Source organism: Hemitrygon akajei, unplaced genomic scaffold, assembly GCF_048418815.1.
Source record: "Hemitrygon akajei unplaced genomic scaffold, sHemAka1.3 Scf000034, whole genome shotgun sequence".
In the NCBI taxonomy this organism is placed as follows: Eukaryota; Metazoa; Chordata; class Chondrichthyes; order Myliobatiformes; family Dasyatidae; genus Hemitrygon; species Hemitrygon akajei.
This window is the reverse complement of record NW_027331920.1, coordinates 2,404,993-2,422,271: the sequence shown is the minus strand read 5'-3', so window position 1 is coordinate 2,422,271 and position 17,279 is coordinate 2,404,993.

Genomic DNA, 17,279 nt, shown 5'->3' with positions numbered 1-17,279 from the left:
GTCACTGCGGTTCTCCCCCTTGCTCTGACCCTTCAGCCCCTTACGGACCCGACTGGCCACTAAAATGTGTCTGACTGTCAAAGCGTTGAGCAGCAGGATCACAGCGAAAGGGAGGAACGGAACTAAAACCGTATCGAGCCAGTCATATACCACCCACCAGGGGTCAGTGAGATAATTGTCCCTGAGGTCACAGCGCCACGGTACATTGTCGATGATCACCCTGGGTTCCCGTGTGAACTATCGGGGAACGTTTTTCAGACAGAACAGTACACCGGTTGTTGTCAGAACCACAGTCGCAGTTTTCCCGGTGCAATATTTTGTTTTCAGTTTCTGGCAGCAAATGGCGACAAACCGGTCAAAGGTGAAAGTGACGGTGAACCAGACAGAACAGTGTGTGGCTGTGAACATCAGTACATCGATAACACTGCACACAGGGGTGATGCTCAGAAAACTCCACCGGAAGTAATAGAATCTGATTTCACACAAAATGACCTCGGTGACAATGGTCAGTAGATCCGCCGCTGCCATGGCCACCAGGTAGCGGGTGGTGCAGGTAGAGAGGCCGCACTTTCCCCGGGACAGGATCACAATCGCCATTACATTCACTGGAGAGAGAGAGAGAGAGGGAGAGAAACAGACACTTCACACATTCTCCGGGAATTAACACCGGATTGAGTTGCAGCTAAAGATGTCTATGAACGGCTGCTAATCTAGTACCAGACGGGTCACACTATCTCTGAACTTTTTTCTTTAGTGTGGAGATAAAGCAATGTTTGGGCAATTATCGGCTATATAAACGAGCTGAATGAGCAACAACGATCGCTGCTGATCCCGATTCCAGTCGCTGATGGGGCCGGTTTCACTGACTTAACCGTGACTGACCAGGACTCTGGAAAATCAGCATCTGATGTTTCCAAGATGAGATACAGAGGGGAGTAACACACTGAAAACACTGGAAACAGTATTAGCAAACAGAGACTGAGTGGCTCAGTTAACGGATTAATTCTACACCGCAGATCAATTCGATAACACTCGTGAGCAGATCCCTGGACACCGGATCGGGTGATCAGACCAAATTATTGACCAAAAGGCAGCGGGATACGATTGTGACAGACTCCACAGGGAGACGCGAAACACATCACCAGGGGCTCTCTTTGATCAATAACTCAGAAACAGTGAACCTGACAATGAATCCCTCCCCCCCCCCCCCCCCCCCAGTCACACCTTCTCGGAGAGCTACCTGTCCTCAGCACTGGGACAAATCTGGACAAGGTATCATTAAGGCAAGAACAGCGTTTGAGTCTATCCCGTGAGTTAGAGGAGAGACAGAGTTTTAGTTCCCTTTGTCATTGAAAATGAAAAATCGGAAATTGGAATTGGCCGGATCGATATCTCTGACGGATATTTGTACAATGATCATCAAGTTGGAAGATTGTAAATTGATCATGAATAGGTCCACACCGGTTAACAATCAGACAATCCAAACATGAATCCCTCTGCTCACTCACCGGGAACTCCAACAACGGCAATGAACACGTACAATATTTTATCCACACTCATGTACATATCGAACAATGCAGACATTTTCTCTGTCCAGTGATTTGACCCCCCTGTGTTACACGCGATCTCTCGGAATGAAATGCTGAGGCAGCACATGCCTCGGGTTTTTAATACAATTCAGTGACTCCACAGGGACAGATTTCAACAGATTTAAAAATAAAGATTTTCAATTATTTACAAATCGATTACATCAGACACGTGAAATTCCCCCGGTGACGGATGGCGATTTAACTATTCAATTAATATGAAGACGATTGGGAGCTAATTTATCCCAACGCAGGTGACTGAACCGTCCGAGTTATCTTATCAATTAAATGTGTTTCCAGTGTAAATATGCACTTCAAAGGAACCATTTATCAGACACAAAATATTGAAGTAAATTATGCCATTGTAGATTGTGAAATTGTATTCAATCACGAACACTACGCCGGCTGGTGTTGTCGTGGGATCAGCGCCGGACTTCGGAGCGAAGGTTCCCGAGTTCGAATCCAGCCGGCTCCAAAAAAACCTTTGTGTGTCTGTGTGTGGGTAGACCGACTGTCTCTGCCTGACCCTGCCGGACTGTACACGTGTCCATCTCCAATTCACTTTATCCCCTTGGTTTAGTCCCTTCCCATCTGTCTCCGCAAACTGCACAGTTCCAACCCTTCACAAAATGGCTGCCTGAACAATAAAAAAAGACAAGAACAGAGGGCATAATTTAAATTGCATTTATTAGTAATGAATGTACAAATGAAATAACTTTGATACCTGTCGCAGCTCCAAATTAGGAGGATTCCCCACATGCACATTCGATTTTCCCAGAGCAAGAATCATTTCAAACAGTTCACAAAAAAGTTGTCTCCATTTAAAACATAGGAAGAACAAAGGTCAAAGTTGACATTGCATTTTTATTAAAGTATGGATAAACGGAAACATATTGAGATTCGACACACCTCCAGATGCCCCGGCTCACCCAGGTTAGTGTTCACCTCGAAATCCGCCAACACACCCAATTTTGTGCAAATCTGTCAGCATCCACAAATCTGTGCTCTCCAGAAAACCCTCAATGAACCTTTAAATCAGTGTCCACCCCAAAGCATCCGACACCACGAAATCCTTGTGCACTCACACATTCGCTGACATACCCCTAAATCTGAGCACATCCGCAAGGCTGGATGCTCCGCCAAACCCGTCCGCACCTCTAGATTCACTGGCAAACCCGGAAATCCTGTCCTGGTGACGTCTGACCAACCAATCCCCTGCAATATTGTCGCAGTATGTCCCCAGAAAATCCTTTTCGCAATCTTCACCACTTTCCTCACCACGGCTTCTGCCCTTTTATACTTAATAAGGTTACTGGGACACTGCTACTTCTTCACTTTCCTAAACGCCTTGTCCCACTCCCTAATCGCCTCTGCACACTCCTCAGTCCACAGTGATACAGCCTTTCTCCTATTAATTCCGTTTGTAATGGGAATCACTTCCATCGCAGTTTGCTGAATAAAGTGACATAACCTTTCATTGTAAAAATACACATCTTCGTCAATATTCTGCAGCGGTTCTAGAACTACTGTGAATATTAAATCTCGTACCCATTCAGACACACAAGTTGAAAAACTGTTCTTTAATCAAACCATTACCATCAATCCGCAAACAAACCCTCGGTGAACTGCGTTAAAATCTCAGCAGCAGACAACTCTTCGTGAGCGAGAACCCTGTAGAAAGTTTTCCACAAACTTTGTAAACCATAATCAGTTTTATACAACTACCTGCTGAATCAAATATTATAAACATCACAAACTCCATTGTATCCACCAGTTCAGAGTCTATTCTCTGACTGGGAACACTTTATTAAGTTTAGCAGTCAGAGTCAGGTTTATCTTTTTGCAAGGTCTCTGCATAAGACAGACCCAACTGTACTTTAACCTGTTGAACTGATCCGCCTCTATTTTCCTAAGGCAACATAATTGCTGTTTTCACATTCCCACCTCTCTCCATGACTGAAATTCACATTAACTAATCATCTCATTTGACCGACAGGTTCTTCTGCCAGTGACAGCAGGGGACAGTGAAGGGTCTGAACTACGATAGGCCTGGTAGAAATCTGCCTCAAAATCAGACCCTCCTTGTCTGCCTTATCGCTATGTCGGAGTTCAGCGATACTGCTGTCGGTGGCCGTCGGCCGCGGCATCTACAGGGACCGGCGTGGCTCTCCGTCCACACCTCCGAGTGTCTGTTCCGGCGATGTTTGCCAGACCTCCCTCAGCCTCCGCCGATGCAGAGAAAATTGTGCCACCAGCCGGCAGCAGGCACTCTGGGAGTTATGAACTACGATCCTCCACACTCCTGGTGAATCTCCTCTGCAGACCTCCTGCACAAAATATACTTTGTATAGAATGCAACAGTTTAAGAAACATACCAGGTCAGGCACAATCTCCTGAGAGGAATACTGTCGAAGTTTCGGATGAAACCCTTCAGTTTCGGTATTGAGAGTGGCCCTTCCAGGCTGCACTGGTGCCCACCAAAATTGTCCCATCTGCCTGCGTGTGAGCCATTTCCTCTGATAGATAGATAGATAGATACTTTATTCATCCCCATGGGGAAATTTTACTTTTTTCCAATGTCCCATACACTTGTTGTAGCAAAACTAATTACATACAATACTTAACTCAGTAAAAAAATATGATATGCATCTAAATCACTATCTCAAAAAGCATTAATAATAGCTTTTAAAAAGTTCTTAAGTCCTGGCGGTAGAATTGTAAAGCCTAATGGCATTGGGGAGTATTGACCTCTTCATCCTGTCTGAGGAGCATTGCATCGATAGTAACCTGTCGCTGAAACTGCTTCTCTGTCTCTGGATGGTGCTATGTAGAGGATGTTCAGAGTTTTCCATAATTGACCGTAGCCTACTCAGCGCCCTTCGCTCAGCTACCGATGTTAAACTCTCCAGTACTTTGCCCACGACAGAGCCCGCCTTCCTTACCAGCTTATTAAGACGTGAGGCGTCCCTCTTCTTAATGCTTCCTCCCCAACACGCCACCACAAAGAAGAGGGCGCTCTCCACAACTGACCTATAGAACATCTTCAGCATCTCACTACAGACATTGAATGACGCCAACCTTCTAAGGAAGTACAGTCGACTCTGTGCCTTCCTGCTCAAGGCATCTGTGTTGGCAGTCCAGTCTAGCTTCTCGTCTAACTGTACTCCCAGATACTTGTAGGTCTTAACCTGCTCCACACATTCTCCATTAATGATCAGTGGCTCCATATGAGGCCTAGATCTCCTAAAGTCCACCACCATTTCGTTGGTCTTGGTGATATTGAGACGCAGGTAGTTTGAGTTGCACCATATCACAATGTCCTGTATCAGTTTCCTATACTCCTCCTCCTGTCCATTCCTGGGCATGAGTTAGCTTGAATAGTCACATGGGCACAGGTGCTGAAAGGTTATTTTCCCTGCTGCAGGAGTCTTTGACTAAACCTTTCCTATCCTGTACTTAATCACAATGCCTTTTAAATTTGTATCAGTACTGGACCGCAAAGGAGGTAGTGTTTAGTCTCTTATCGGGTCGTAAGGTGGATTATTTACTCAGAGCCTGGTAGGACATACTGCAGATTATTGGGAGAGGGAGGAAATGACAGCACTAGTGACTTGACCAATATATTTGTGTTCTCTGTAGCCACGAGTAAGATCTCAGAAAAGCGCTGATCGATCTTCTTCTGTTATTTAAGATGGGGGATGGATAGTCCTGGAAAATATAGACTCACGTTAGGGGTAGACATGTTTCAGGAGAAGATTCTTAGGGATTGGATGTAGAGTTATCAAACCCTTCACACATCAACATACCCATCGTTTCCTCCAGAGTGTGACAGTCTGTTTCCCGACGGCCCTTTCGGCCGGCACCAGGACCATCACTCCCGTCCATGTACCTGTCCAAGTGTCTCAATGGAACCCCATTTCTCCACTTCCACTGGCGTCTCATTCCACACTCACACTGTCCTCTCAGTAAAGAAGTTCCTTCACATTTTACCCTTAAACCCTTTTCCTTTTACCCCGATCTTACGACCTCTTATTTAGGTCTCTCCCAACTTGAGGGAGAAAAGGCTCAGCTTCGGTGGGAAAAAACCCTTTGAATCTTTCTCTCCAACTCAGGTCCTCACCTCCTGGAAACAGCATTATAAATGTTCGCTCTAATCATTCAAGGTTCTTGATGTTTTTTCGTGTAGATGGGTGACCCTGGATAGATACACGGAGCTTGGAAAAATAGAGGACTATGATTAAGCCTAGGCAGTTCCATTGTAAGGACAGGTTCAGCACAGCTATGTGGGCCGAAGGACCTGCATTGTACTGTAGGTTTTCTATGATCGAAACTGGACACAATACTCCAGGATTGTCCTCAGTTACGTCCTTTACAACTTCAACATAACATTGCAATTTATGTACACAGTACTTTGATTCATAAGTGTATGGGACATTGGAAAAAATGTTGAATTTCCCCATGGGGATGAATAAAGTATCTATCTATCTATCTATCTATCTATCTATCTATCTATCTATCTATCTATCTATCTTTACAACTTCAACATAACATTGCAATTCCTGTACTCAGTACTTTGATTCATGAAGGCCAATGTGCCAAAGGCTCTCTTCATGACCCTGCCCTGAACTGTGGAACTGTATTCCCGGATCCCTCTGCTCTCCGCAGACCACAATCCCCGACCAGTCACTGTCTGAGTCCGACCCTGTTGTTCCCGGCAAAGCGCAACACATCACATCGGTCCTCATTACATTCCAGCTGCAAAACCGTCAGCCCATTTATCCAGCTGCTAAACTCATCTCCAAGTTTTGATAATCTGCCTCACTGGCACTCCTGCTCTGTATCCAGGTGTCAGCTGCAAATCCAGTTCACCATATTCCCATTGAAATCCACAGTTACGTGGAGCTGAGGAGGACGATGGCGCCTAACGGCGACTCCTTGTTTGCAACTTCGGAAAGAGCTCTAGTTCTATTTTAATATCTCTATTTTTCCCTTTCATATTTCTTTTGAAGACCCCGACCTGGAATTACAAACTGACTTTGGTTCTTTGCGGGAATGGGATCCGTTCTCGGAGTCTGACGACTGGCCGTTATTCGATATACCAAGGACGAGGGCTAAAACACCAGCGCGCCTTCAGTATTCCGGGATTTCGTGGCTCTGGAGGCGGGTGGAATCGAGGTCGGTGCCGTTGCAGGAAATCGGTGCGTCGTGGGAGACGGAAGATCGAAAGCAGCGAGCTGGCTGCTGGCCGTGTGCCCGGAGACCCGAGTTCCGCGGGCACAGAGCTCGGAACAAGCAACACAACAGACATTTAACATCTTAAAGCAGCTAGCTGTTTGTTATGTCCCCCCTGTCGCTGTGAAACAGGGACACCCATTTTTTTCTCTTATTAGAGAGGGAGAGAGAGAGAGAGAGAGTGAGAGAGATAAAGGGAGAGGGGGGGGAGGTTGTGGTGTGTTGAATTACCGGGTCGACTTGGGGTTCTGCAAGTCTGTGTCCCTATTGACGCTTTGCTGCACGTTTCAGTGCTCGGTGGAGGCCGCCGATGATTTCTTTAACTTGTGGGTGGCGGGGGGGAGATGGTTGCTTTGCTACTGCTTATGCGTGGGTGGGGTGAACTGGGGGGAATTTGGGGAGCCAGCATTTAACTGTCATTCATTATTTGGGAAACTTTTCAGTTTTCGTGGAAGGTTGCGACGAGTAGAATTTCAGGATGTATGTTCTATACATTTCTCTTACATAACTACACATTTGAAACATTTGATACCATTGGAATATTTATATATCCTGTCCCTTAGAGTGTCTGACAATAAGTTAACCGCTGGTATCAGGCTCATCCGCCTCTACTTTCCCGGCTTATCGTCAGAGCCTTTCACCATTCGATAGGTTTCAATCGGGTCACCCCTCATTCTTCTGAATCCCAGTGAATGCAGACCGAAAGTCATCGAACCTGGAATCATGCTCGTGAACCTCGTTGAACCCTCTCCAGTTTCAGCACATCCTTCTGAAGATAAGCGGCCTAAAACTGTTCACAATACTCCGTTTGAGGCCACACCAGCACTTTATAAAGCCGATTCAGATTCTCGACTGCTCAGGGCATGACTGGATATGGAGAGCGAGGGCAGTGGCAAAAGTTTGTGTAGAGAACACTTTGCATCTAGTGACCACAAGGTCATTTGTTTCACGGTAAATACGCACAAAGTTAGGTCTGGTGTGCGGGGTGAGATTCTAACTTGGAGAAAGGTCAGTTTTAATGGAATCAGAAGTAATCTGTCAAGTGTGGATTAGGACAGGCTGTTTCTGGCAAATATGAACTTGGGAAGTGGGAAGCTTCAAAAAGTGTAACATTGGGAGTAAAATTCTTATATATGTCTGACTGAATAAAAGATAAAGTTGAAAGATGTAGGCATCTTTAGATGTTGAGGCCCTGGTGAAGATATAACAGGAGGTTCACTGCAGGTATAAGCAGGCCAGAACATATGAGGTGCTTATGGTATATAAAAATGGAAGAGAACATAAGAAAGTGATCTAGAGGGGAAAGGAAGCTATGAGGTTGGTCTAACAGGCAGGGTAATGGAGAATCCTAAGGATTGCAAAGGACAAAATTGGTCCTCTGCAAAACCAAAATGGTAAGCTGTGCGTGGAACGAAAGAGACAGGGGAGATCTTAGATTATTATTATTTATTTTTTGCATTTGTATCTACTCGGGAAAAGACAGCAAGTTTTTAGATCTGAAGCAAAGCCACATCAACTCTCTGGACCCCACAAAGGGACAAGGGTTTTTTTTCCTCTCTCCTGTGGTAAATTGTGCCGTAGACTTTCGCTGTACCAATGTTGGGTCAATTGAAACACCGGCGCACATAGACATAAAAGACGGGGTATCGGTCAGGACGACAGCCCATTTCGCTCATTTCCGCACGAGTGATCGCCATGGCGTTGAGTATATAAGAGTGTCTGTGCTGCTGTGCTCCGTCCCGCAGCGTGATGAACGGAGAAGCGAGGCTTTGGGCCGACTCCCGGCTGCTCCGGGGTTCGAATCGGGTTTGGTTCTGTTTTGGTTCAGAATGCTGTTGTTTGCTTCATTTTTTCACATGATTCATGTTTATTCTCTCTTGATGGTCTTTAAACCAAATCATTATGCTTTTTTTTAAATTGGATTCTTTTGCGTTACTTCCATTGTGGCAACCTGCAAACAAGGACATCTCTAATTTGTAAAATCTATGTATTCTTTGATAATACATACATCCTGATCTTGAAAAAATACACGAAGACTTGGCCTCGTCAGTCTTTTGTAAAACGGCGGAACAATAATTGCTATCCTCTATTGCTCTGATACCTCACCTGTCGCCATGGATGATTGAAATCTCCAGACGGAGAGGGGCTATACGTACATAGAGTACTATGAAAGCATTTCAAAAAACAATTCCTTAACATGTCAGAGATGGAAAACGCTGTTCCGATATAGGCTTATTGTGGAATTGAGTGTGAAGTGGCGGCGAGAAGGGGGTCTTGTTTGGGAAAAGGTGAAGTGACAGTGGAGGGACTGGGAAGCACAGAGAGGCGTTCTGTAATGATGAACAAGCCTACTGATTGGAATCAAATGGCCTTTGTTTGGTGTCGCAGGGATGGACATGACTGTATTATCATCAGCCCCACCCTCTCTTCTCTCTGATTCCTCCTCTGCCACCTGTCCCACGTCCCTCCACCGCCCCCCTCCCCAGTGTTGCTGCATCATCGCCTTTCCCAACATCGCTTTCTCCCGCCGGAGTTATAAACTCGCCCTCCAGTGGGCGGATTGTCAAATACAGTCTGAGCATGCAAACTATGTAATATGTATATTATCTGATGCATGTGAATAAAAACAGTTTGGAATTGTGGATATGTGTGCTAATAGGCTAGTAGATAATGTTGGAAAACGGGAGTGTTGTAAACAGCATAAAAGACTGGCGAAGCGTGTAGTGGAATTTAGATCAGTTGTAGATGTTAGACCATAAGAAATAGGAGCAGAATTAGGCTCATCAAATCTGCTCCTGCTAATCCATTGTTCATCACAGCCCCAATCTCCTGCAAATAGAAGGAAGTGTCTACCTTCATCCCAATCATTTTCATTTTCCACACAACACTTCCTAATCACAGTCTTGAGGGTAGAATGAAACCTCTCCAAGTCTCCTTACGATTCTGGATGGTATGCAGAAGAGGTGATCTGCTTAGCTCCCAGTTTATAAACCATCTGTTGAAACAATCCAGACATAAAATTACTGCCTTGATCAGTTTATATTTCCTTAGGCAATCCAAAATAAGTAAAGAAATTTATAAGAGCCTTTGTTGCATTTATAGTTGTTATATTCCCAAGTGGTACTGCCTCTGGATACCTAGACGCAGTACACATGATAGTCAGCAAGTACTGACAGCCAGTTTTTGTTTTTGGTAATGGTCCTACACAATCTATAATAATTTTTGAAAACGGTTCACCGAATGCGGAAATAGGTTACAGTGGGGTCACTGGAGTAACTTGATTAGGTTTACCCACAATTTGGCAAATATGTCACGATCTGCAAAACGTCGCCACATCTTTTCTCAAACCAGGCCAGTAAAAATGTTTTAAAATCTAGTCCACAGTATTCCTTACCCCTTGATATCCAACCAAGGGCACACTATGGGCTAAAGTTAAAACCTCGTTTTGATAAACGTTAGAAACAACTACCTGGTGAACAATATTCCATTCATCACTTGCAGGAATTGTAGGTTGTCTCCACTCCCTCATCTATACCCCTTTCTCAAAATAATATCCTACAGGCTCCTTATCAATTTCACTATCTGGTAGAGCTTGTTCTTTTAATTTGATACATTAGTTTTTTCCTCAGATTTCATCAAACTTCTGAATCTTTCTCTGTATGCCTCCGGAACTAACTCATACGCCTTTAATATGTGCAGTTTCACAGTATCATAATAAAGTGCTTGCTCAGCAGTTAAAGCTGTGCAAACTTGTTGTGTTTTGTCTTTAATTGCACTCTGCAGCAACACTGACCATTTCTCTTTCGGTCACTCTGAAATCAGAACAACAGTTTCAAAATGTTGAAAATATTTCTCTACTACTGTTTCATTAAAAGGAGGGACCAATTTAATTTCCTAACTAACAATAAACGTTTTTCTAGAACCAGACGACTGATTCTCGGACCTTAATTCCACCACCGCAAGTTCAAGTTCTCTCTTTTTATTTTCAGCTTTTAATCGACTTAGTTCCAAATTCGCTTCCAATTGTTTCTGATTTAACTCAGCTTCTATTTTAAGCTTTTCTTACGCTACTTGTTCCAATTGTAGCTGGGTCGCTGCTTTACTTACAGGGAATTGATCTAAAATCCTTACATCAAACACATCCAGATCTATACAGTGTTCCGCGGTTTTCCTCTGAATAACAGGCTTTGTTGTAAATTTCGAAATACCTTTAAGTTTCAACCTGCTGGCAATCTCAAATACATCACTTTCTTTTCGCCTTCGCTAACAACTCTGGGTCTGGCGATGCCAGGAATTCGTCAATGTTCATTGCTGCCAAATACCACTCACAAGCCAATCCAACAAAAGAATCGGGTATTCCCTTTTTCCAAAACGCCGAGATACTGTATGTTACTGAAAAGGGGTGCGCGCGGGTTTGCTGATGGTCGCGGATTAGGCTGTCTCGCCGGATTTGGGGTGGAACATTAATCTGTGGTGCATGCGGATGTGGATACTGTAGAGAGAGTGCAGAGCAGATTTACAACGATTTTGCCAGCATTGGAGCAGTACTCTCTGAGAATAGATTGCTTGAACGTAGCTTTTTCTCCTTGGAGCGACGGAGTTTGAGGGGCGACCTGATATAGGTTTATAGGATGAAGAGGATCATTGAATGCATTTATAGTCAGAGGCTTTTCCCAGGCTGAACCGGCTAACACGAGAGGCATAGTTTTAAGGTGATTGGAAATAGGTACCGAGAGAATGTCAAGGGTATTTATTTCTGAACAGAGTGGTGGGTTTGTGGAATACACTGCCGACGGTGGCAGTGGAAGCGAATACAATAGTGTATTTCGGAATCCAATGGCTTAAGTATGGAGACCCAATATGTATTTGTGCCTGACAGATTCTGGGCTCAGCAACTTGATTAAATTTATTCACTCGTTGATAAGACAGACCGATGAGGGCACAATCATGGATGTTGTCTACGTGTATTTCAGTGAAGTGTTTGACTAAATTCCGCATGGCCGGAGTGTCCAGAAGATGAAGACGCAGGAAGTCCACAGCGAATTGGCTATTTGGATTCAGAACTGCTCGGTTAGCGGTTGAAGGGACTTTTTCCAGCCGGAAACCGATAATTAGAGCTGGGTGTGTATGAATAAGCTGGATGAAGATGCGGATTGGTGGATAAGTAAATGTGCGGATGATGTCTGATTGGTGAGGCTTTGGACAGTGTAAATAATACAGTACGATATAGGCTCGGGCAGAGAAGTGGCAGATGGAAGTTAACTCCGATAAATACAAGGAGATAGTATACTGTTAAAGACAAGATTAATAATAGAGTTGCTGAGCATAGAGATCTTGGGATCAATAGTCACATCTCATTGACAGTGTCGATACAGGTCGATAAGGTGACGATGAAGACTTATGGAATGCTTCGTCGAGGCATTGAGTTGAAAAGTCAGGAGATTACGCTGCAGGTTTATAACTTGCTGGTTCGGCCGGAATTGGAGTATTGCACAGAGCTGTGGTCACCCCGCTATACAAAGGATGTTCTGGGGAGGGTGGAGAAGAGATTTGCAAGGTCACTGGCTGGTTTAGAGGACTTATCACGAGATTCTGGACAGACTGCATTTGTTTCGCCTGGATCGTTGGAGGCTGAGGGGAGATCTGATCGAGGTTTAAAAGGTTATGAAAAGCATGGATAGAGTGGACAGAGTATACCTGATTCTCAGTGTTGAAGTATTTTCTGCTCTTCTCTCTCTCCCTCACACACTCTCTGACACACACGGACAATCTTTCTCGTTATCCTCTTGTGAGCCATATGCCTGCTGCTCCCAATATGCATGTCAATGGACAACCGTCCGAGAGAAATAGCTTGGAGACGAGACAGTGAACGTGACGATCTGGAGACCGGGCTAGATACACTGAAGCTGTATCTAGGTTGCACTCAGGGCGCGTCTTTATTAATCAACTGAAGCAAAAAGATGACAGGGTATTTCACCGCGCTGATGACCTGTTCTCTGAATTTCGACTGAGTCACCGCGTAAATAAATGTGTTGGTGCACAAGCTGAAGTTCCTCAGCAAAGCCCCGAAGCGGTGAAATATCCATTCGGAATCATTGAAATTGAAACCATTTCCTCTGACCTGGTAATATATGAAATTCACAACGCAGGTCATCCGCAGGAGGATGAAGCTGCCGGAGAGGGTGAAGAGTAAAACCACAGACCTCCTCCTGCTCTCCATCTCCGGGTCACTGCGGTTCTCACCCTTGCTCTGACCCTTCAGCCCCTTACGGACCCGATTGGCCACTAAAATGTGCCTGATTGTCAGGGCGTTGAGCAGGAGGATCATAACGAAAGGGAGGAACGGGATTAAAACCGTATCGATCCAAGCATACCCTACCCACCCGGGGTCAGTGAAATAATTGCTCTTAAGTTTACAAAGCCACGGTACATTGTCAATAATCGCTCTGGGTTTCCAGATGAAGAAGCGGGGAACGTTGTTCAGACTAGATAAAACGCCGGTTGTTGTTAGAACCACAACCGCAGTTTTCCCGGTGCAATATTTTGTTTTCAGCTTCTGACAGCAAATGGCGACAAACCGATCAAAGGTGAAGGTGACGGTGAACCAGACAGAACAGTATGTGACGACGAACCTCAGTGCCTCGATAGCACTGCACACGGGGGTGATGTTCAGAAACCTCGACAGAAGGTAATATTTTTTTATCCGATACAAAATGACCTCGGTGACAATGGTCAGTAGATCCGCCGCTGCCATGGCCACCAGGTAGCGAGTGGTGCAGGTAGAGAGGCCGCACTTTCCCCGGGACAGGATCACAATCGCCACTAGATTCACTGGGAAGAGAGAGAGTGAGGGGTGGGGGGAGATTGCAGACATTACTGAACTCATATACGTTGGCAATTAGCAGCATCAGTTTTCAGCCAAAGATCAGAAGTACGAGAGTGCGTAAGCGGCTGCTGACGTCCCTTTACCGTGGAGAAAAAATGATGTTTGACAAGTCACCGAAGTTAAAACGGTGCAAATCCGATTCCGGTCGCTGACGGAGCCGGATTCGCTGATTTAACCGTGCCTGACTAGGCCTCTATAAACAGGGCTGAGGAGGGATCCGGAAAGAAGCAACACTCACAAAGTACTGGAGCAGTTCAAGAAGCATTTTTCCAAGTGAACCGGCACTGAACGTTTCGGGGCGGGACTCATCGTCATGGCGAAGCCTTGCCCCAATTCTCAACTTAGTAACGAAAGGCGGAGTGCCCCCATTAACGGACTCATTCCAGAGCGCAGTTCAATTCGATAACACAGCTCACCATGTCTGTGGACCCTGGTACAGAAGATCAAACCCTATTATTGACCAACAGGCAGTGGAATGCTGCTGGGAGAGACAAAACGGTGAAACATGAAGCACAAGATTAGGTGTTCAATCTGATCAATAACTCAGTGAACATCACGATATAAAACCCTACCGGCAAAATTCCAGAATAACTCCCATTAAAGCCTTTCCAGTCAGACCTTCCCTGAGAGCTGCCTGTCTCCACCACTGATACCAATTCGGAACAGCGGCTCAGTAAATGCAAGGACCACGTTCAAGACGATCCCTTGTGGCAGAAGACAGACAGACATCTTTTTTCGCTTGTGATTACATATGAAAACTCAACATGTAGAATTGACAGAACTGATATCTCTGACGGAAATGTGTCCAATGATCGTACACGTCATCAAGCCGGAGGCTTGTAAAACGATCATAAACAGTCCACAAAGGTTAACAGTCAGAAATACCGAACGTGAAGGCAGCGCACTCACCAGGAACTCCAATGACGGCAATGAACATATACAATATCTTCTGTACAATCCTGTAACTATCCAACATGGAAGGCATTTTCTCCGTCCAGTGATTCGCTCCCCAATGCGACAGCCGATCTCTCTGAATGAAATGTTAAGGCCGCATAATCCTTGGGTTTTTAATACCATTCAGCGACTCCACGGGGACGGATTTAGAAATAAAGATTTTTAAACTATTTCCTAACCGATGACGTCAGACACGGCAATCCCTGCGGTGACAATTTGTGATTGATTTAGTGAATTAATTGTAAACAATGGATAATGCGATTGTACTAACGCGTGTAAATTGCGAGCAGCATTCACCCAGCGAAGGGAACATTGTTTCAAACACCATCAGACGCAGCTCACCACTGTTTGTGTGTGTCGAGGTGACATTCATCCAGCGAAGGGAAAATTGTTTCAAACACCATCAGACGCAGGTCACCACTGTTTGTGTGTGTCGGTGTGACATTCACCCAGCGAAGGGAACATTGTTTCAAACACTATCAGACGCAGCTCACCACTGTTTGTATGTGTCGGTGTGACATTCACCCAGCGAAGGGAAAATTGTTTCAAACACCATCAGACGCAGCTCACCACTGTATGTGTGTGTCGGTGTGACATTCACCCAGCGAAGGGAACATTGTTTCAAACACCATCAGACGCAGCTCACCACTGTTTGTGTGTGTCGGTGTGACATTCATCCAGCGAAGGGAACATTGTTTCAAACACCATCAGACGCAGCTCACCACTGTTTGTGTGTGTCGGTGTGACATTCATCCAGTGAAGGGAACATTGTTTCAAACACCATCAGACCCGGCTCACCACTGTTTGTGTGTGTCGGTGTGACATTCACCCAGCGAAGGGAACATTGTTTCAAACACCATCAGACCCGGCTCACCACTCTTTGTGTGTGTCGGTGTGACATTCACCCAGCGAAGGGAACATTGCTTCAAACACCATCAGACGCAGCTCACCACTGTTTGTATGTGTCGGTGTGACATTCATCCAGCGAAGGGAACATTGTTTCAAACACCATCAGACGCAGCTCACCACTGTTTGTATGTGTCGGTGTGACATTCATCCAGCGAAGGGAACATTGTTTCAAACACCATCAGACGCAGCTCACCACTGTTTGTGTGTGTCGGTGTGACATTCATCCAGCGAAGGGAACATTGTTTCAAACACCATCAGACGCAGCTCACCACTGTTTGTATGTGTCGGTGTGACATTCATCCAGCGAAGGGAACATTGTTTCAAACACCATCAGACGCAGCTCACCACAGTTTGTGTGTGTCGGTGTGACATTCATCCAGCGAAGGGAACATTGTTTCAAACACCATCAGACGCAGCTCACCACTGTTTGTGTGTGTCGGTATGACATTCACCCAGCGGTTGACGATTTCGTACAGCAGACCACAGAGAGTCAAAGGACCGCACGCTCTGATTTTCCACCAATTGTGAACGCACCTCATCTGAGTGTAACCTCAAACACGAGGAAGTCTGCAGATGCTGGACATCAAATAAACCCTCACATTTCCATTCTGCTTCCCATTCCCATCCCTACACATCAGTACACAAGCTCCCCTGCTGGCGCAGAGACCACACACAATTTGGACAACACCACAGCAACCCCGTTCACCATTCTCAATATCAGAGAAATGTATACAGACAGGCAGACATACTTTATTGATCCCGAGGGAAATTGGGTTTCGTTACAGTCGCACCAACCAAGAATAGTGTAGAAATACAGCAATATACAACCATAAATGATAATAAGTAAATTATGCCAAGTGGAAATTAATCCAGGACCAGCCTATTGGCTCAGGGTGTCAATGGGTGTCCGATGGAGGAGTTGTAAAGTTTGATGGCCACAGGCAGGAATGACTTACTATGACGCTCAGTGTTGCATCTCGCTGGATGAGTCTCTGGCGAATGTACTCCTCTGTCTAACCAGTACGTTATGGAGTGGATGGGAGACATTGTCCAAGATGGCATGCAACTTGGACAGCATCCTCTTTTCAGACACCACCGTCAGAGAGTCCAGTTCCACCCCCACAACATCACTGGCCTTACGAATGAGTTTGCTGATTCTGTTGGTGTCCGCTACCCTCAGCCTGCTGCCCCAGCAAACAACAGCAAACATGATAGCACTGGCCACCACAGCCTCATAGAACATCCTCAGCATCGTCCGGCAGATGTTAAAGGACCTCAGTCTCCTCAGGAAATAGAGACGGCTCTGACCCTTCTTGTAGACAGCCTCAGTGTTCTTTGACCAGTCTAGTTTATTGTCAATTCGTATTCCTAGGTATTTGTAATTCTCCACCATGACCGCACTGACCCCTTGGATGGAAACAGGGGTCACCGGTGCCTTAGCCCTCCTCAGGTCCACCACCAGCTCTTTAGTATTTTTCACATTAAGCTGCAAATGATTCTGCGCACACCATGTGACGAAGTTTCCAACCGTAGCCCAGTACTCCGCCTCATTTCCCTTGCTGATGCATCCAACTATGGCAGAGTCATCAGTAAACTTCTGAAGATGGAAAGACTGTGTGCAGTAGTTGAAGTCCGAGGTGTAGATGGTGAAGATAAAGTGAAGAGATGGTGAAGAAAAATATAATCTATATCCTAAAATAGCTCACTTGTGT